The 21,199-nt window shown below is 48.6% G+C and overlaps 1 protein-coding gene and 1 long non-coding RNA gene across 5 annotated transcripts in view; one reads left to right on the top strand and one right to left on the bottom strand.

Moving 5' to 3' along the window:
- Positions 1–21,199, top strand: part of LZTS1 (leucine zipper tumor suppressor 1) — a 57,699-nt gene that overhangs the window by 17,615 nt on the left and 18,885 nt on the right. The window contains exons 1-6 of one of the 4 annotated variants that reach the window (XM_063726567.1): positions 10,758–10,953; positions 11,044–11,141; positions 11,353–11,419; positions 15,043–15,161; positions 15,841–18,098; positions 18,324–19,140. The exons of 1 other annotated variant lie outside the window; for it this stretch is intronic. The gene's annotated coding sequence lies outside the window, so the exon portion shown is untranslated. Of the gene's footprint in view, positions 1–10,757; positions 10,954–11,043; positions 11,142–11,352; positions 11,420–12,746; positions 18,099–18,323; positions 19,141–21,199 lie in introns of those variants that run through there. 2 more of the 4 variants (XM_054561305.2, XM_063726566.1) reach the window with 2 other exon arrangements.
- LOC103891287 (uncharacterized) lies at positions 4,545–10,680 on the bottom strand. The gene is made up of 3 exons (XR_008527797.2): positions 10,505–10,680; positions 5,255–5,390; positions 4,545–4,931 (listed from the first exon to the last, which is right to left on the bottom strand). It is a non-coding gene; the product is annotated as an uncharacterized LOC103891287 (long non-coding RNA).

Below are 21,199 nucleotides of genomic sequence, written 5' to 3'. Positions count from 1 at the left end.
TAGCATGTCCTATTTTTGTCAATTAGCATGTCCTAGCCTGTTCAAATCTTTTGCTCATTTTAAATTTGGTTTCTATTTTTCTATTAGAGATTTACAAGAATTGTTTTCTATGTTCTGATATGAGTTCTTTCTCAGGTGTGTGTATTGTAGATATCTCCTTCTATTCTATGGCATGCCTTTTCATTCCAAGTTGAGACCTTTGATGAAGAGAAATTCTTAATTTATTAATATTTTTTACTCTAGAATAGTGCTTTTTTAATGACCTGACCAAGAAATTTTTGCCTATCCAAAGGTCAAGAAGATACTATCCTTGGTTTTCTTCTAGACGCTTTAAGGTGTTACCTTTTGCATTTGTATCTACAATCATCTGGAAATATTTGTGTGTGGTAGGAAGTAGGAGTCAATATTTACTTTTTCCTAAATGGATACTAGTTGACCCAGCAGCATTTTTTTTCTCACTGCCCTGCCATGTCTCCTTTTTCATAAGTCAAGTGATCTTATATATTTGGGTTTGTTTCTGAATTCTATTTGGTTCCATTGGTCAATTTTATTTACCTGTATCAATACCACATTGTTTAGTTAACCGTTAAGTCTTGCTGTCTGCTGACATACACCCTCCAGCTTAGTTCTTTACCAAATGGTCTTGGTTATTCTTGCCCTTTTGCATCCTAGTATCTAAGCTACTAGGATGTTGATTGTGATTGTATTGTCACTAGGTCAATGTGTATAAAATGTAAATCTTTAGATTATCAAGTCTGTGACCCATGAACCTGGCATATCTCTGCATTAATATAGATTTTCCTTAATTTATCACAATAATACGTTAGAGTTTTTAGTGTAGGGGTCATACACAACTTCGGTTATATTCATTCCCATGCATACACATTTTGTAAATTATATGTTTTTCAATGTCTTTTTTGATTTATTCGTTGCTAGTATATGGAAGTTCAGTTGGTTTTTGTGTATTAATTTATTGTGAGAAGTAAATGAGATTATGGGTAAGCCCCAGAGACATAGTGGGGCTCACTAACTCGTATCTACACATGAAAGAACTGAGGCAGGCCAGGGTGGCAGGCTCACTCCTAAAGGATATGGCCAGTGAAGGAAGTCAAGGTGTGGAAATTGATGAGCTCACAAGGGCAGGATTTTCCTGATGAGTAAAAGGAGGGAGAATCTCTACGGAGGGAAACAATGTGAGAACCACAAGAAAGCCATCTTGCAGAGACTTGAATGGATGGGAATGTTGGTACTGCACTTTAGAGTTTGTAAAGCCCTTTGCATCCATTGTATCATTGATCCTCACTGTGTGCCTATGAGGTCACCACCTGTGAACTCTTTATGTCATTTTCAGAGATAAGGAACTGGGCTCAGAGAGTAAAGAGGCTCGGCCGAGTTCTCCCCATGAGGAAGTAGTTGTAAGATCAGTTTCGATCACGGCCTTTTCATTTCACCACTTAATGGAGAGGTTTTCTAAGACTATCGGATGGGAGCATGGGTCTTGATGAGATAGGCTATGGGAGCAGGGAAAGGCTATCAGGCAGATAAGTGACCCAAGTGTTGAAATCTGTGTTTAGAATGACCTTTGTGTAGAATGGGTTGGAGACAGAACAGGTAAGCCAGCTGCCTTGGGGGTTGTCATTACATGCTAGGCATGAGATGATGCAGGCCCCAAGGTAGGGAGCAGAGAGGGTGAAAATGAGCAAATGCAGAGGGGAGAACCACAAAGTGTGGCCTGGTACCCCGAGGTCAGGTCTACAGGTCTCCACAGACAATGTACACGTACGAGTGAAGAACACTCTCTTGGGCTTTTGGTTCTCAACACTCTCTCTATTAAAAAAAAAAGTAAAATGTGCATGCCTTCACCTTCTCTTAACTAATCTTGTGATTAAAACAAAAACAAACAATAAACTCCTCCTTTCTCAACCTCTGCTCTGATGGCTGCGGGCTCCCAGCTCTTATTCCACACTGACCTGGTTATCTTCAGAAGGGCAGCTGTGCTCTGGTCTCCCAAAGATGGTCTGCCTTGGCTGTGCTCATCCTGTTAGCCCAGTCCTTCATCCAGTGACTCCCTTTTAAATGGCCCTGGCATGGCCGGTGCTTCCTCAACATGAGGCTGAACTTGCTGGTGGGCATTTGCCAACAATCCTTTCTCTCTTCTCCAAGCGTGTTTGTTTGCTGATCTAGCCAGAGCCTCTCAGTTGGAAAGAGCGGTTATGAAGCTACCCATGGGGAGATGATGAAAGGAAGCCCCAGAGAGAATGACTCACTCAAGACCACACAATTAGTCAATGGCCCAGCAGAGCAAGTTCAAGTCCAGGATGTCTGACCTCCAGTCCATTGTCATTTCTACTCCACCATCAAGAAAGAGGGGTTGGAGCATCTATTGCTTGGGCAACCCTGAGATTTCCTGTATTCAGTTGGTTTTGCCTCTGGCGGAAACCTGATTTGCTGACTTGGAAGATTTCCATTGATCCTAGGCCTGAAGGAATAGAGAGGCCTGGATTTGGGCAGGCAGGATGTTGTAGTTGTTTAGGCCAGATGTGCAGTGACCACAGCTGGTTACTCTCTCCTCTGTGACCTGAAGTTGCAGCCAGAAGACCCTGAGTCCCTCCATCCTGCACTCCAGCCAAGCTGACATCTCAGCAGTGTGTCTCACACTCTCTCCTTGCTGGTAGGAGCTGCTACTCTACATAACTCATATTCCCTCCTCTAGAATGGACCATCTGTCTCCCCAGAACAACCAGGTGTGGAGGAAGAACTGAAGTAGAAACGGGCTGTCTGCTTGGAAGTGGCTCTCCATGTAAACTGCTGAAATTGCATCCCTCTCCGGGTTTCCAGAACAGACTCCAGTCTGTTCGGGCTGCTATAAAAAAAATACCATGAACGAGGTAGCAAATAGGCAGCAGAAATGTATTTCTCACAGTTCTGGAGGCTGAGAAGTCCAAGATCAAGGTGCCAGCAGATTCAGTGTCTGGTGAGGGCCCACTTTCTGGTTCATAGCAGGTGCCTTCTTGCTATGTCTTCAGATGGCGGAAGGGACAAGGTAGTTCTCTGAGGATACTCATCCCATTTATGAGGGCTCCACCCTCATGACCTAATCACCTCCCAAAGCCCCTACCTCCTGATACCATCACACTGGTCACTAAGTTTCTACGTATGCATTTTTGGGGGACACAAACATTCAGACCATAGTGAGCTACAGAACATCCATTTCCCATGAGACACTTCCAGAACACATCTGAGCATCCATGAAATGTCTTCTTTTCAGCCCTGACCAGTGAAGCCACTGGGCAGATCACTGGGTGGGGATACCTTCTCCAGAGCTCTTCTCAAGCCCAGTCAGGCTCCATCCGTCCCACTTCTGAGCCCCCAGGGATGCTCCATGGTGCATGAGGATGGAAGAGAAAGTGTCCTATGTTATTCTATTCTATTCAAAGAATTCTATTCTTGAAATATCCAGTGGGACCAAAATGTATGAGTATCTACTACTATATGCTAGACATCATCAGACAACTCCCATGTGCTATCACATCCTCTCATCTTTAAAACCCCAGGGTGTAAAGATCAGTGATTTTTAACTGAGAAAGATTTTGCCCCCTACCCACCCACCTAAGGAAGATTTGGCAACATCTAGAGACATTTTTAAAGGTCACTACTGATGGAAGAGGGGAGTAAGTGCAACTGGCACATAGTATGTAGGGGCCAGGAATGCTGCTAAATGTCCTACCACACACAGGACAGCCCTTTACAACAGAGAATTACCTAGCCTTTGTCAATAATGCCAAACTGGAGAAGCCCAAGCACAACTTAAATGCGAAAGGTAAAACCACAATTCAAAGCAATTAGGTAGCAGTTCTTACAGCTAGTCAAGAAGGAGCTACGTTACAGTCCTCATCTGTTTGACCTTAGAGCCTATGCTTTTTTGGTCACCAAATGCTCCTGGTGCACAGTAGCAACTGCCCCCAGGTCATATCTGTCATATCTGTGAGATAACTCATTCTATTGTTTTCCACACGGCCAGCAAACACCATTCTGCATCTGCCAGATCAGAGGCCCAGCAGGCTCAGAGAGCAGCTGCTCAGAGGCAAGCCTTTCCCACCAGTGCTCTGGAGAGCTACAGAGGCATGAGCTGCCACCTCTTCCTCCCTGAAACATGAAGTCTCTAATGAGTCATTGTGATGTGTGCACATGAAGGGCCTTGTAAGTGCCAGTGAGGGTATTGCCAAGAACCCCATGGCTGTCAAAGGACTGTGGACCATCGTGGTGACTAAAGAAGGCCCTCTTCATGGAAAGGCAGAACTAGAGTGAGTCTTGGAAGGCCTGGTGGTGGGATTGCAGTACTCAGAGAAGTTCAGGTCCTAACATCAGAGAGAAAGGAGCCTGTTCCTGAAGGTCAGGGGGTGGCCAGGGGCTATACTTTGGGGGGCTGGTAGCAGAATCAACTATAATGATAGCTCCATCCTTCCACCAACTCTTTTCTCTCTTATCTCCTGTATTAGTCCATTTTTGTTTTCGTTGCTGTAAAGGAATACCTGAGACTGGGTAATTTATACAGAAGAGAGGTTTATTTGGCTCACAGTTTTGCTGGTTATACAAGCACGGCCCCAGCATCTGCTCAGCTCTGGTGAGGCCTCAGGAAGCTTTTATCCATGGTGCAAGGCAAAGGGGGAACAGACATATCACATTATAATAGAGTGAACAAGAGAGAGAGGAGGAGGTGCCAGCCTCTTTTCAATGACCAGCTCTTGTGCAAACGAATTCAGCAAGAACTCACCCATGACTGTGAGGAGGGCACTCAGCCATTCTTTTTTTTTTTTCTGAGACAGAGTTTTGCTCTTGTTGCCCAGGCTGGAGTACAATGGTGCGATCTCGGCTCACTGCAACTTCTGCCTCAGGTGCAAGTGATTCTCCTGCCTCAGCCTCCCGAGTAGCTGGAATTACAGGTGCCCACCACAATGCCCCAGCTAATTTTTTTTTTTTTGTATTTTTAGTAGAGATAGGGTTTCACCATATTGGCCAGGCTGGTCTTGAACTCCTGACCTCAGGTGATCCACCTGCCTCGGCCTCCCAAAGTGCTGGGATTACAGGCGTGAGCCACCGTGTCCAGCCCACTAAGCCATTCTTGAGGGATCCACCCCTGCGACCTAAACGTCTCCCATCAGGCCTCACCTCCACCCTTAGAGATCAAATTTCAACACGAGATTTGGATGGGACAAACATCCAAATCATATCCTCTCCCATCTCACAATCTTACCCTTGTCCTGCTTCTGTAATGATTTTCTTCAACCATTCCATTAACCATTACGTTAAAAAATACTGAGTAGACACCGTCTTTGCTGAGTAGCTCAGGGAGAACAACTGTTCTTGCTGCCATTGCAGCCACCCAGGCCCTGGGGAATGATTTGAAAGAACAGATAAGCAAAGTGTGAGCTGCAGATCATAGGCATAGACCTGGCTGGTTAGAGAAGAATTCAGCCTAGAGAGGAGGTAGAAGGTAAGTCTGGGAGGTACTTGTGAGCGGTTTTTTAGAGAGCCTTGAATGCCAGGCTAATGTGCAGGTGGAAGGTAGGGAGTGCAGCTCCCAGAACTGGCTGGATCTAGGGAGGAAGGATGGGAGGAGGAGAGCTGGGTCTGTCCGGAGTCATGTCGCTGACAGTGCTTTAAGGAAGGGAACTGTTAGGACCACCCTGCCCCTTCCTCCCTCCCTGCTCTGCTGTGCCCACCAATTCTCCTGGTACTTCTTGAAATAACATTAGCGCAATCGACTCCCCAGCTATTAAAGGGGAAGGCAGTTCCACATTCAGGCGGTGCTGCTTTTTATTTCAAGTGTTCTCACTGCTAATGGGACATGGGGTCTGAACACATGTGCACGCGCCTCCGTGCATGTGGCAGCGGGAGGAATTATCCCCATGAATGTCAATGAATGGGCAGGGACAATGAGGTACAGTGAATGAGCAAGTTGTAAGGGGGCCTTTCACAGAGGCCTGAATGACAAGTGAACTCTGAGGAAGACTGCCAGCAGGAACACGAGCCACATCCAAAGAATGAGAGAGGACTGTTAACGCCTGACAAAGCCAGGCTGCGGGAAGAGCCAAAGTCCTTCCAATTAGCACTATTACTGGGCAGATGAAAGCAGAAGGAAGGGTGCACCCTTATCGTGGGCTACTCTAAGAAGATCAGGGCTGATTCTTCGAAAGAAAGCACTGAGAAAACGAGGGAAATCCAGCCTCATCTGGGGTTGGGGTGGTGCCTAAGGGAATAAGAGCACTTTCACTGTCTCCTGTGTAGGAGGATGGTCTAAGGGCTCCTTCGCCTCTGTTTTCTCGGTCAGTAGCAATTCTACTTCTTGGGATGGAAGTGAAATCAGGAAGAGAAAATTCACTGGCAAATTCAGCAATTTTTTTTTTTGAGACAGGGTTTCTCTCTGTCGCCCAGAGATCGTGGCTAACTGCAGCCTCAACCTCCTGGGCTCAGGTGATCCTCCCACCTCAGCCTCCTGAGTAGCTGGGACTACGGGCATGTGCTACCATGCCCAGCTTATTTGTTTGTTTTTATTAGAGTTGGGGTCTCACCATGTTTCCCAGGCTGGTCTCAAACTCCTGAACTCAAGCAATCTGCTCACCTTGGCCTCCCAAAGTGCTAGTATTACAGGCATAAACCACTATGCTCAGCCTCTTCTTTTTTTTTTTTTTTTTTTGAGACAGGGTCTTGCTCCATCACCCAGGCTGGAGCCCACTGCAGCCTGGAACTCCTGGACTTAAGTGATCCTCCCACCTCAGCCTCCCAAGTAGCTGGGACTTCAGGTGCATGGCACCACGCCCAGCTAATTTTAAAATTTTTTGTAGACGTGGGGGTCTCACTATGTCACCCAGGCTGGTCTTGAACCCCTGGCCTCAGGCAATTCTCTCAATTCAGCCTTCCAAAGTCCAGCAATTTCTGAGGCAAATAGCTAGATGTCTGCTATGTTTTATTATCCTGTCACCAGCCCACTAACACGTCTTCCAACTTCTTTGAGCCTCTCTGATTTCCCTCCCTCCTTCCTTGGATGGCTGTTTAGCTGGGTAAATGGAGACAAAACAATGTTAGTCTTCAAGAAGCCCAAAGACTAGTAGAGGGGATAGACAGATAAAGAACAGGCTACTTCAGAAACAGAATGAAATCAATGCTCTAAGAGTTTCAGTCTGCCATTGTACAATGACAGACAAGGCAGCAAGGAAAACATAGGATGGCTTCCTGGAGGAAGTGATATTTGAGCTGGACCTTGAAGGATGGGTTTTCACAGGCAGAAGGATAGAGATATAGGGACAAGTTTTGTGAAAGAGATTCTAGGTTGTGCCTGTGGCACATGAGAGCATTATGTGCTGAGTGGCATTTGGAAGAAATGGTGAGAAAGCACTGACAGGTTACAGGACAAACAAAACTGGCAATTGGGGTTGGCACCTAGGGCATAAAGGGTCATGAATGTACTGCAGGGAGTGAGTACAGATCTCCAAGGAAGGAAATTAAGACAATTATTGGAGAGAGGAGAGGCTGGAAAAGAACCTGAAGCTGTCAAGTCTGTGTTTTAGAAAGGCAGTGCCTAGTTGCTGCAATGTGGAAGATCTATTTGAGCTAGGAGAGAACTAAGGCAGAAAGTCCATTCATTCATTCATTTGATGAATATGTATTGAGCTCCATATTAGCAGCGGCAAATCCATACAAGCCTGCAGCAACCCCAGTTCTTGCCTCCTCAGAAGAAAGAATTAGACAGAGGAGGTATAAGGCAGAGTGGGAAACCGAGGCAAGTTTTAGAGCAGGAGTGAAAATGTATTAAAAAGTGTCAGGGCAGGAATGACATGGAGTGAAGTATGCTTGTAAGACAGCCAGGTGGGAGGCTTGAGAGAGTCAAGTGCACGGTTTGACCTTTGACTTGGGGTCTTATGTTGGCATCTTCCCAGGTTGCTTTATTTCCTCCTGATTCTTCCCTTGGGGTGGGCTGTCCACATGCACAGTGGCCTGCCAGCACTTGGGACGGGCAAATGCTGTGCATGCACCGTGTGTTTACTGAAGTTGTGTGCATGCTTGTTTGAGGAATTCTCCCCTTACCTGTCTCGTTCCTAGAGGAAGGTAATATACCAGTTATACCATTTTGCCTCTTAGTGCGTATGCTTGAACCCACACACCCAACTCCTGAGATCTTATCAGGAAGCTGCTGATCACCAGCTTCAGGTGTTTCTACCTACTGGGAGACTGCCTTTCCCTGGTACCAGCTGTGACCAATTATTATTTTAGAGACACACTGTAACAACCGCCTGACCATCTGATGGTCACCTGACATTCCCAGGCTGGGGACTCTCCTGCCCTGCTCATGCCTGCCCGACTACCGACTGTAACACAACTATGTGCCAGGCGCTGTGCTAAGTGATACAGTGGTGAGCAAGACGTTCCAACGCGCTCATAGTAGATGGGACTGTTTCCACACACACATTCTCCAGCTCCCAGCCTTCCCTCCAGACCCAGAGTTCCCAAGCTCTGCACCAAGCTGGAATTGGCATTAGACACAGCAAGTCCTACTGGGAAATGGCCAGGAGGCTGACAAATCCTGCTGTTTTGGATCTTGCACCAGAATCTTAGCACTATGGTGCATAGAAACGGAGAAAAGGGTGCTTTTAGGACAGTTCGCCCACCTTGAGTTGCTGGAATTTTCTAACACCCCACCCTACTTCCTCCAAGTCATAGATTAGCCTACAAAGTGAAAATCCACAGTTAAAGGCCCAGTTCTTAAACCATTTCTTGGTTTGTCCTGTTGGAATTAATACCAGCCTTATATACTTGTTAGTGGAAAGAGGTCCTAATCCAGTCCCCAAGAGAGGGTTCTTGGACCTTGCTCAAGAAAGAATTCAGGGCGAGTCCATAAAGTGAAAGCAAGTTTACAAAACAAAAGAATGGCTACTGCATAGGCAGAGCAGCAGCATGGACTGTTCAGCTGAATATACTTAGAGTTATTTCTTGATTATATGCTAAAAAAAAGGGGTGTATTATTCATGAGTTTTCCAGGAAAGGGATGGGTACTTCCCAGAACTGAGGGTTCCTCCCCTTTTTAGACCATATACGGTAACTTCCTGATATTGCCATGGCATTTGTAAACTGTCAAAGCACTGGTGGGAATATATTTTAGCATGTTAATGCACTATAATTAGCATATAATGAGCAGTGAGCACGACCAGACGTCACTTTCATGCCATCTTGGTTTTGGTAGGTTTTGGCCTGCTTCTTTACCTCAGCCTGTTTTATCAGCAAGGTCTTTATGACCTGTATCTTCTGCCTACTTCCTGTCTCATCCTGTGCCTTAGAATGCCTTAACTTCCTGGCAATGCAGCCCAGTAGGTCTCAGCCTTATTTTACCCAGCCCCTATTCAACATGGAGTTGCTTTGGTTCAAATGCCTCTGACATGCTTACCCTTAATCCTAATGTCCAGTATTGGGAATATCTTTAATAAATATTGAGTGGGAAAAAACAAACCGTTTTTCTCTGATCTAACACCATAACAATCAACCCAGAAGACTTCTATTACCACATATGTGGGGTTTTCCCAACCAACAAGAAAACAGTCAGCTCTGCAGAGGACTATCTGATGTCCTCTCATTCGGTTCATTTATGGCACTACCTACCTGGAGATTAATTCACCAAGTTGTTTCACCGGTACTACTGACTGGCTATAAATTGGAGTTCCCATGACCCCAGCCTTGGGTTTGATTAATTTGCTAGAGCAGCTCACAGAACTGCTCAGTGAAACACACTTACTGATTGATTGTACAGCATATTACAAAGGATACAGATGAAGAGATGCGTAGAGAAAGGCGGGGGAGAAGAGGTGGGGTGGGTGCTTCCATGCCCTCTCTGGGCACTCCAGCCTCCAAGACCCTCCAGGTGTTCAACTATCCAGAAACTTCCTGAGCCCTGTCCTTTTGGGTTTTTATGGAGGCTACATTGCATAGGCATGATTGATTAAGCCATTGGCCATTGGTGATCAACTTAACCTTCAGCCCCTCTCTCCTCCCCAGAGGTTAGGGGCAGTGGCTGAAAGTCCCAACCATCTAATCCTGCCTTGGTCTTTCTGGTGACCTGCCGTATTCTGAAGCTACCAGCCATCAGTCAACCATTAGCATACAAAAAAAAAAAAAATCACTCTGGAGACTCTAAGGATTTTAGGATGCCAGGAAATGGGGTCAAAGACCAAATATATATTTTATAATATCATAGTCACCCATTCATTAAACCAGCATATCTTAAAATGAATCTATCCCAGAATTATATTATTTCTTGATAACCTAAAGGCCTCTTAAACATTTTCTTTCTTTCTTTATTTTTTGCAAGTAGTTATAATGGGGGAGTAGCTAGGGGGCTACTAGCTTTATAGACTTCTCCTCCCATTAAAATGTGCTCCAGTCCCAAAAAGCTGCCTTCATTTCTGCAGGCTACACCATTTCTTCTACCCATGTTGAAATGCACTCAACCACATACCTCCTTGCTTGCAGCTAAGCCCTGACTCCTTTTAGTTAATAACAGCTCACCCCGGCACGTGACATCTGCAAAAAAGAAATCCGATCCTCATAACCAGCAGCTATGATACAGTTGCTGCATTCAGTTCCTACTGCTGTCCTTGCCCTGCACCCTCACCCTTCCCCACAGGGCCCCTTCTCTCTGCTCAGTCACTCGTTTACATCACAATGGAGGTCCTTTCCGGAGTCCCAGTCTTACCCCTCCCTCTGCTGCTAGGACTGGACCCACCAGCACTTTCCATCTTCCTCATCCTTCCTTGTTTCCTTCTCTTTCTCCTCTCCTACCCCTAGATTGCCCCTTACCCTTTAGGATTCCCTCACCTATGCCTTCTTAGACTTTTCCTCCTGCTTAGGCCCTTCCCCAACTCCCATCCCACTTCTCTCTGGGGTCTGCAGGAAAGCTTCTCCCAGGTGGGGGAAGTAAGGCTGGGAGCTAACCCATATGCACAATTCTTTTTTTTTTTTTTTTTTTTTGAGATGAAGTCTTACTCTGTTGTTCAGGCTGGAGTGCAGTGGTGCGATCTCGGCTCACTGCAACCTCTGCCTCCCGGGTTCAAGCAATTCTCCTGCCTCAGCATCCCAAGTAGCTGGGATTACAGGTGCCCGCCACCACACCCGGCTAATTTTCGTATTTTTAGTAGAGATGGGGTTTCACCATGTTGGCCAGGCTGGTCTCAAATTCCTGACCTCAGGTGATCCACCCACCTCAGTCTCCCAAAGTGCTGGGATTACAGGCTTGAGCCACGGCGCCCAACCATAATTCTTTCTGTCCCCAGTTAATGACTTATCCATCTCTTCCACACACATTAGTCTCTGTCCCCCACCCACTGCCCTTCAGAGACTTCCCTCCAGGAAGCCAAGATCACACTCCTGAGAGGTAATCCCATTGAGACACACACACACACACACACACACACACACACACACAGTCTCTTGGCAGCCACTCTATCTTTGTTTTTGATCACAGCGCTCCAGGGAGCCCACTCAGTGAGGGACCAAGGGTTAGGTCAAGGGGTCACTGAGAACTAATTCAATCTTCTTTTGTACAAATCCTAACTTCCAGTTTAGGTGGGGCCACCAACGCATCTCGCTTTACTAGGACTTTCCTGGTGATTTAGCACCGACATCCCACATCCCAGAAATTCCCACAGTCCCAGGAAGATCAGGACAGTTGGTTGTGCTGTGTCCCAGATTCTTTTCACAAAGTAGAGCTTGGAGTGCAGAAAAGCTCAACACCAAGGGAGTGTTGACACTGGTACATGCACTTATGCCCCAGTGGGTTACATTGTCCAGCTGTAATCTTATCTCCACATAAGGGGGGTCTAACACTCAGGCCCACAGACTCCAACACACCCACAGCCTTGGACCCAATGCTCAGGCCAGAGTGCCACTGAGGCATGAGTGCCCACATGGAGAAGCCTCCATCACACACCAGGATGGAGATGATTGCCGCTATGCTGCAAGCTACCTAGTGTATTCCAAGGAGTTCCCTAGGATGAGGAGAAGGGATGAAAAGTTCGTAAACACCCACTATGTAGAGTGTTTTATGGTGTTGCTGTTGGGAAAGGTTAGCTGGTAGAACATAGGCACCACAAAATAAAATATGATGCATAAACACACACTTACCCATTCATTCAACAAACAAGCACTGAGTCTTGGGCCAGAGGTACTGTGTTCGAAGCTGGGAGTACAGTGTTGGATGAAAGACAGTCTTGCCATCTACTGAGAAAGAGCTCAAAGTAGAGAACAGCTGTGCTACAGAGTGATTAACGCCCACTGTAAGAACATGCAGAAGGGGCCTCACAGACACGGGAAGGCTTCATAGCGGAAGAGTGCCTTCTGAGCAAAGTCCCAGGGGCTTTGGGCCTAAGGAGCGGCGTGGGAAAACCTAGGGCAGGGTCCGAGGGAGAAAATGACAGATTTACAAACTCCAGTCTCAGAATAGATAGAGGGCAGGACTGGGGAGGGGAGGAGAGGAAGTGGTGGCGGATGACATGAAGATACAAAGATACACAAAGTCCCAGTCATGAAGGCTTTCTCTGCCACGTTAGGACATTTGGGCTTTATTTTTGGGGCAATAGGGTAGCCTTGGGAGAGCTAGGAAACAAAAACAAATATAACAGGTCCATTAATTTCCCAAGGGAACTATGATAGCAACTTAGACTAAGACAGTGGCTATGGAATCGCAGGGAAATGCTGGTTTTGAGGAGAAGCAATAGTGAGACAGGGCTTGGTGGCTGGTCAGATGTAGGGTGAGGGCTGAGTGGGAATCAAAAGTTCCTGGTTTGCTTAGGTTTCTTGGGACCGGTTTCTGGCTTGATCACAGTTGTGCTATTCACTAACACTGGGATTCCAGAAGGAGGCGCACGCTGAAGGCAGATGGATCCTGGCAAGAAAGAGAGAATGAAGAATTCCACTGTGGATGTGCGAGGGTGAGATGCGGCCCCTCCGAGGGAAGAGCAGTTGGATGTTTAGGGCAGGAGCTCAGGTGAGAGGATTTGGCTGCAGATAACGATCTAAAAATCATCCCCATGTGGATGCAGCTGAAGCTGTGCAGAAGGAGCAGAGGTCAGAGTCTCAGATGCAGCCTGAAAAGCATCCACATTTAGAGAATGAAAGAGGTAAAGGTGACAGAGAAGGACAGCCTGGGCAACAGGAGGAAAGCCAGGCAATCACAGTATCACATAAGCCAAGGAAGCAGTGTTTCAAAAAACACAGACCGAAAAAGAAAGAGACAGAGCCGCCGAGAGGTCAAGTTTGCTAACTATTGGGAAGGTCCATTGGATTTAGCAACATCCCGGAGGGCAGTTCTAGTGGATTGGTGCGGACAGAAACCAGGGCCTCTGTGGACTGAAGAGCCAATGAGAAATGATCGAGCAGCAATAGTGAGTATGATGTTCTGTCTCTCTTGAGAAGCTTGGCTGTGAACAGGAGGAAAGACAGTGGTCCCTGGAGAAGAAAATGGAGTCCAGGAGCTTGTATGTTATTTTTGAATTGGTAGACTTGTGCACGTTTAAATGCTCATGGGAGAGAATAATAGGAAACTGGAAGTGAGAAGGTTGGCGTTGACGAGAGTCATGCCATGGCTGGAAGGATTAGTCTGAGATGAAGACAGACTTCTGTTTCATGGTGACAGGCACAGAGGAGGCAGCAGTCATGTCAATTGCAGGTTTATGAGTTCAGGGAATTAAGGGAGTTTCCTCCCAATGATTCTACTTATCTCTGTATTATAGAGATGAAGTTGTCTGCAGGGAGTGTGGCAGCAGAGGTGGGTACAGGGCTTGGTAAGTGGCAAAGGATTGATAAGATTTGAGAAATGCAACAGGGAGCAGGAGAAGCGCAGGTCAGCTAGGGGGTCTTGATTCTAGGGTCCCCATCGGCATCTGGGCTCAAAAAGAGTTCCATATCTAGTGGACAAAGGCACCCTTCAAAATACAAAGACCACCCAGCAGGGAAAACCAATGAGGACCTGATCTGGGAAGGGGGGTCGGGCTCAGGAGGGAGAATTGGGCATGAGCAAAGCCACAGGGAGGAAAAAGGCAAGACAGGCCCTTGAGGGTGGTCAAGGGACACCAGTAAGGTCACTCTGGAGGTCAGATGCTACCCAGAGTATCAGCGACTGCACATCGTGGATCAGTCAAGAAGCAGGCCCAGTCATTCTAGCCTGAAATAATGGGAGATGATCTGGGAAGACAGGTTTGGCTTAGATTGCATCGGACCTTGATTGCCAAGTTAAATGTGTTCATTGTCTGACATGATTCATGACATGATTCTATTAAGGCAGATTCTGTTCTGCTCAGTGCCATGTCTACAGGGCCCTGACGGAGACTGTGCACAATAAATGTGAATATTGAAAAAATGCACAGGTGCTCCCAGCAGCTCACCCCTCCAGTGACTGTTCTTTCTACCTGTCAAAGCTCATGCTGACACATGTACTGGGAGGTGACCCCCAGCTGCACCTGCCCCACCAGGCACATCAAGCCAGGCCCCGGCCCTGCTTTCACCTGGCTTGCCTATGGCTAGTCTGTCCAGCAGCCACTGTGCACCCACCAAACCACAGGCAATGGAAATGCATAGTCTTAACAGAGCATAGGACTGGCATTGCTTTATTCAGACACAGTCAAGGAAGGCAAGGGGGAGGGAGAGGCGCTTTTCCACCATCCCTGCACTGGTGAAGCAGACACGGTCAGGGAGGTTGTTCCCGGCAGAGGGAAGAGTAGGTGGGAAAGAACCGAGAGGATGGCAAGTGGGGCCTACAAGTCACTCAGCGTCACCGGGGCCAGAAGGGCAAGGAGGTTCAGGAAGTGGGAGTGACCCTGAGCATCTACGGGTGGCTCTTCGGAGCCTCTTTAAGCACCTCTGGCCTTGCCGGCTGGTAACACTCACCAGGAAGGTTCACGGAGACAGAGGGGGCACAGCTGAGGGACTTAGGTGGCAGCTGGGGGTCAACTCTGCGGGAGCCCTGGGCTTCCAACAAGAGGTTAATTATCTCACTGTCAGGGGCTGTGGGGTCCGCAGGCTCCAGGAGAGTGGAAACATGGCCGGATGCTCAACCCAGGCTCAGCAGCTCCTGTGCTAAATGTGAGGCTCTAGCTCACTGAGAAGCCTTGGAGGAGGAGGTAAGGAGCTTGAGGAATCAGGACAGAGGTGACACAGAAGTCAAAATTCCTCAGCCAGACACATCAAAGGGTACCAAGAGAGCTTTAACTCAGGACAGGTAGAGACTCGTTGGGAATGGCCGCAGGCTTCCTGGCTTGTGCACACAGACTCCCATGCTGTTGAGCACACAAAAATACACTCAGGCACACACAGACAGTGCCAGGTACCCAAAGCTGCCCTCCCTGAGGGACCAGGTTAAACTCTTCGTGCCATGCCAGGTCATTTCCAGCACCCAAAGTCAGGAATCTGAGCTGTGCCTCCTGCTGGGGCTTCCTCGATTCCAATCCTTTCTGGGTTCCGAAACCCAGAAATGTGAAATCAACCAGGTCTCCCTGTTCCACCCCTTCCCCCTCCACACACACACACACACACACACAGGACACACTTAGTACATCTAAAAGATGAGCCCTACTGAAGTAGGGGTGAGGGGTAAGGCCAGAAGGGGAGGGAGCGTCTTTAAGACTTGTCCTAAGTTCTCCCTCTTCCCTGTCCAAACCAGAGCCCTCCCGGGCGTGGCAGAGGTGGCAGAGGGCTTTCCAGCCTGCCTGCTTCTTTCTACTCTGTCTTGCCACCTCTGTCCTTCGCCATACTCTTGCCCCATCCAAACTCACAAGCTCCAAATTTCCCTTAATTTTCCAGGGAAAGACAGCACTTATCACCTGCCCTCAGCTGCTGTTGATGGCTGATGACACTGGAAGCCGCAGGCTGTTGGGGTGCAGGGCGGGAGACTTGGCTTCATCCTTGGTCTGATGGGAGTATTTTTGTAGCAGCGCCTCTCAGCATAGAATGATCTTCCCCCTCCACCTATGCCTGCTTCCTGCTCTGTTGTGAAAGAACGATGTAAGAGGAAAGAGCACTGGAGAGGGAGCTGGGGGGTCAGGCTTCCAGCCCAGCTCTGCCCCTGCCTTGCTGAGTGGCCTAGGATATGCCACCTACACTGTGTGGCCTTGCGGTGCACTGAAGCATCGCTGGCCTTAACAGCTTTTCTCCGTTCTGTGGTTCCATCTGTGATCTGGTGCCAACGCATTTGACTGCCTGGGACGCCTGGTCCTGCCCGCTCGGGAAAGGCCTCAGGCATAGGTGGAGTAAGGGGGTGGGTACCTCTGTAATGCCCTGAAGGGGCCCCAACGCCCTCTCTCTGCTTGAGGGTGCCCCTTAGTGAGAGACTCCCATGCCCATCCCATCTCCTGGCATGAAATGGAGAGTCGTGCACCTGTTGTACTTCCCTCCATGGAAGACCCTGGTCTAGAGAGTCAAGAGGACCACAATGTGAACCTGGGGACGGTGAAGGAAGATCAGAATTTTGGAGACAGGGGAGGTACAAAGGCATCCAACAAAGTCAGAGATCCGTTGAGGGTTCCCATCCAATTTAGGGTTGTCGGATTTGCCAAAGGCTAACCAGGTGTCAACCTGCCTAGGGAGCTCACAGCAGCTCCACTCCCCTTCTCCTTGCCCATGCATGCCGTCGCTCAGTTTCCATTGATTCTGAACCTGAACTTGGCCTCAGAATACCGAGTTGATCAATGGGCAAAACCTACATTTCAGTCTCCGTCCAAGGCCCTGTTGGTTCATGTCGGTTCATCACTCAGACTCAGATCTGGGATCTTTAAATTCACCTTCCAGGGGTGCCCACTTAGTCTCCACTCTGGGTGTTAAAAATCTGGCAGGCAGGGGGCCATCTGCCCCCAACATGCTGGCCTCCAGAGTCCCATCTGCTCCTAGGTTCCAGTTTCTGTCTCTCCAGGTAAGATGGGAGGGAGTCTAGCCAGATGCCCAGCCCTCCTCTGGAGATTGCACCCACTCCCCTGTTTAAGATCTGTATCACGGGTCGTCAGAAGAGGCTCCCTTCATCCTGCGGTGCCCGGCTCACTTGGGCCCTGGGGTCCAAGCCATGAATGTGGATGAGCCTGCCTTCTGCTCTCTCACGTGGGACCAGCCGCAGCACAAACAGCAGCAGGGTGAAATTTGCATGAGCTTTGCATGTAACTGTGGCTTTATTTTTGGAAGGGGGAAGGGCAGGCTGGGATTGGTGGGTAATCTTGTTCCTGGGGAGAAATGTCAATCAATGCTGCTAAGACACAAGCTGCCCACCGGGACGGAGGAAGACTCCCCAGCAGCTGAACGCTGACGACCTGCGCACAAAAGCCCGCCCGGCAGAGTGGCTTTTGATTCCTCCAGAGCAGTGGGAAGCCGAATTGCTTCCGATTGTTCGACCCGATGGAATGACTCAGCCTGCCAGCGATTTCCCTTTCACTTTCTGCCTTTCCATGGAATCCAAGTGCACTTAACTGAGAGCTGCGTGGGCCCCTGCTCCCAACCCACCAGCAGCCTCTCCCCGCAGCACCTCAGCAACCTCAGCCCCTCCCCATGTTGCCCACGTTCCCCCACACCCTTCCTCCTCCACTCTCGCCTCTTTTTCATTCATGCATTCACTCAGAAAATCTGTATCGAGCTTTGCTCATGTAGGCCTTCAGGCGTCTGCAAACTGAGCACAGGGAAGTTTGCAGCCTGGGCTGAGATGATTAACTAGCTCAAAGGCTCACCCCTGCCCCAGCCCTGGCCCCCGACCCCTTTCCCCCTCATCTAGAGCAGCAAATGGGAGGAAGGGTCAAGGACAAGGAATACAAACAGGAGGAGGAATTCCAGATAAGGAAAGCTGAATCGGGCAGAGTATGTATGGGGGGAGGGGGAACGGGGAGAATCATCATAAAAGGGGAGTCAATTAGCCCTGGGCACGTGCCCCATTCAGCCCCAGGGAGACCTCTGCTGGGGAGCTGGCTGGAGGCCCGCCCACCAGTCTGGTGCAGCCTGGGCCCCCCAGCCCCAGCTGGCAGATGCCTGGGGACTGTTCTCACATCTCTGCAAGAGCAGCTGCCCTCCTGGAGGCCGAGAGGCAGGTCTGGTGAGATGGGAATGGGGCTGGGGGTGGGGGTGGGGGTGGGGGTGGGGGTGGGGAGTCCTTCCTAAAGGACCTGCTCTTTTGACTTCAAGAAATGCAAGGATCTAATTCTAGCATGTTTCCATACTGATCTATAATTTCACATGCCCTTTGGTTTCAATGCATCCAATGTGTACTATCCTCACTGGTCAAGCATTTTTTGTATCTGTGATTTCATTGACAGTGGCGTTGGTATCAACTATGCTTATCTGACACACGAGGAAATGGAGACCCTGAAAGACTGAATTGTATGCCTGATGATACAGCAGATCCATCGGTCTGGGATTTTTTGTCTAGGGCCTAATGCGAACATGCAAGTAAAGTGTGTGCCAAGTGTGAGGTCTGGGCCAGGCGCGGTGGCTCACGCCTGTAATCCCAGCACTTTGGGAGTCCGAGGCGGGTGGATCATGAGGTCAAGAGATCAAGACCATCCTGGCCAACATGGTGAAACCCGTCTCTACTGAAAATAAAAAAATTAGCTGGGCGTGGTGGCATGAACGCCTATAGTCGCAGGTACTTGGGAGGCTGAGGCAGAAGACTCACTTGAACCCGGGAGGCAGAGGTTGCAGTGAGCCGAGATCACATCACTGCACTCCAGCCTGGCAACAGAGTGGGACTCTGTCTCAAAAAACAAACGAACAAGCAAAAAAAAAAAAGTGTCAGTTCTGAAGAATGATGCCTGGTGGTTTCCTCCTAAGGACCTACAACTGTGCTGACCACATGTAAGAGTAGGCAGGGCTCAGTAAGTGGGATGAGTGTCCCAGAGCAGGAGTGAGGCAGCACCAGAATTAGAGCTCTGGTTCCCTGACTGCAGCACCGCCCCGCCCCGCCCGACTCCCGCACCTCTCTGTTATCCAGCCCCCAACATGGAGAGCAGGTCTACACTCTTAGTCTCTCAGCACCCCGGGACAAAGAAGCAGGAAGAAAAGAACACAAGGACAATGCCAGAAACCAGGGGACCTGACAGCCCAGACAGCATCCTCCACCCGGGTGCCTGAGAGGTGAGGCAGATAAGAGAGTAGCTTTTTTTCTTTTTTCTTTTTTTTTTTTTTTTGAGTTGGAATCTCACTTTGTTGCCCAGGCTGGAATGCAGTAGTGCGATCTTGGCTTACTGCAACCTCTGCCTCCTGGGTTCAAGTGATTCTTCGGCCTCAGCCTCCTGAGTGGCTGGGACTACAGGTGCGCGCCACCATGCCTGGCTAATTTTTGTATTTTTAGTTAAGACAGGGTTTCACCATGTTGCCCAGGCTGGTCTTGAACTCCTGACTTCAGGTGATCTGCCCACCTTAGCATCCCCAAGTGCTGGGATTACAGGTGTGAGCCACCATGCCTGGCCAAGAGAGTAATTTTCACCTCCTTTTCTACAAAAGAAAAAATTAAAAACCGCTCACATGCTAGGGGCAGAGACAAACTGGCTCTAACTCAGCAAATTCCTAAGAAAGCTGCATTTTTGGTTAAATTCACGCTGCTTTTTAAACCCTTTTTGTTTAGGTGTACATAGCTGTCAGATCTCTCCACCAGATCCTCAAAAACAGAAACTCTGCCTTGTATTTTTTTTTTGTCTTGGTCCAAAACTCCGAACAGGATTGGTTGCTGAGGAAGGGGATGGATGCACTTCCCCCAGGTGACCAGTTGTCTCAAAGTCTACGTGATGAATGTCTGAGTGAAAACCAGATTTGGGTTCTGGTAGTATAGACTTGGCTTCGGTGTCTGCATACGTGGAGACCTCAGTTTAAGTCACATGCCCTCCCAGGGCCTCAGCTTCCCTTCTGTGAACTAGGTCAGTAGTCCCTGTGCCTCCTTATGAGCTGGTTTTATTAAAAATATTTATTGAGGGCCAGTTGTGATGGCTCACACTGGTAATTCCAGCCCTTTGGGCGGCCAAGGCAGGAGGATCACTTGAGCCCAGGAGTTTAAGATCAGCCTAGGCAACATAGCAAGCCCTGCCCTGTCTCTGCAAAAAATTTAAAAATTAGACAGTTATGGTGGCATATACCTGTAGTCCCAGCTACTTGGGAGGCAGAGGCAGGAGGATCTCTTGAGCCCTGGAGGTTGAGGTTGCAGTGGGCTACGACTGCACCACTGCACTCCAGCCTGGACAAGAGAGTGAGACTCTGTCTCCAAAAAAAAAAAAAAAAAAATTGTTGAGCACCTATTATGTTCTTAGCACTGTGTTTGACCCTGTGTGTGACACAAAGAAGCTTTAGCTCTATCTGCCTTCAAGGGGGTTTAAAGATAAATGGGGTGACAGACTTTCACCCCTGAAAAGTTAGATGATGCAAGAGCTGTGCAGGCTGAGGGCCAAGGGAGCTGAGCACCGAGGAGCAACTGTGGCCAAGGGAACTTCCTGCCCTCTGCGCAGAGCAGGGAGATGGGAGCCAGGCCTGAAACAGGGCTGTATTCTTTCTTGGAAAGGAAGCTGAGGTTTCATGATGAGATTCAGGGGTTGTTTTCTCCCCTGCTTTTTTTTTTTTTTTTTTTTTAATTTCTGAGACAGAGTCTCTCTGTTGCCAAGGCTGGAGTGCAGTGGCATGATCATAGCTCATTGCAACCTCCAATTCCTAGGCTCAAGCAATCCCACCTCAGCCTACCAAATAGCTGGGACTATAGGCATTGTGGCACTGTGCCTGGCTCATTTTTTTAAAAAATCTTTTGTAGACATGGCAGGGAGGGTCTCACAGTGTTTCCCAGGCTGGTCTCAAACTCCTGACCTCAAGCCATCCTCCTGCCTTGGCCTCCCAAAGTGTTGGAATTATAGACATGAGCCACGATGCCTAGCTGAGATGCAAATTCTTTCTGAGAAGCCTTGCTCCTCTTTTTCTCTGCAGTCAACACGATGCTTGCCATGCCGCTACCCTGGGGGACAATGTGAATGAATAATAGTGAGTGTGAAGTTCTCCAGGTTGCACAGATGGAACTGAGCATGAAAAAGCGAAGGCGTGGTTCCCATGGCTAAGATTAGAAATTACCCTGGGCTGGTGATGCCGCCCCAGTGGGAAGGAGAGAGCTACAGACAGAACTCTGATCCCTGCCCGGCAACCTACCAGCCATTCCTGCAGA

This window comes from Pongo abelii, chromosome 7 (genome assembly GCF_028885655.2).
Source record: "Pongo abelii isolate AG06213 chromosome 7, NHGRI_mPonAbe1-v2.0_pri, whole genome shotgun sequence".
Taxonomy (NCBI): domain Eukaryota; kingdom Metazoa; phylum Chordata; class Mammalia; order Primates; family Hominidae; genus Pongo; species Pongo abelii.
Note: the sequence above shows the minus strand (reverse complement) of the source record. Positions and strands in the feature narration are given on the sequence as shown.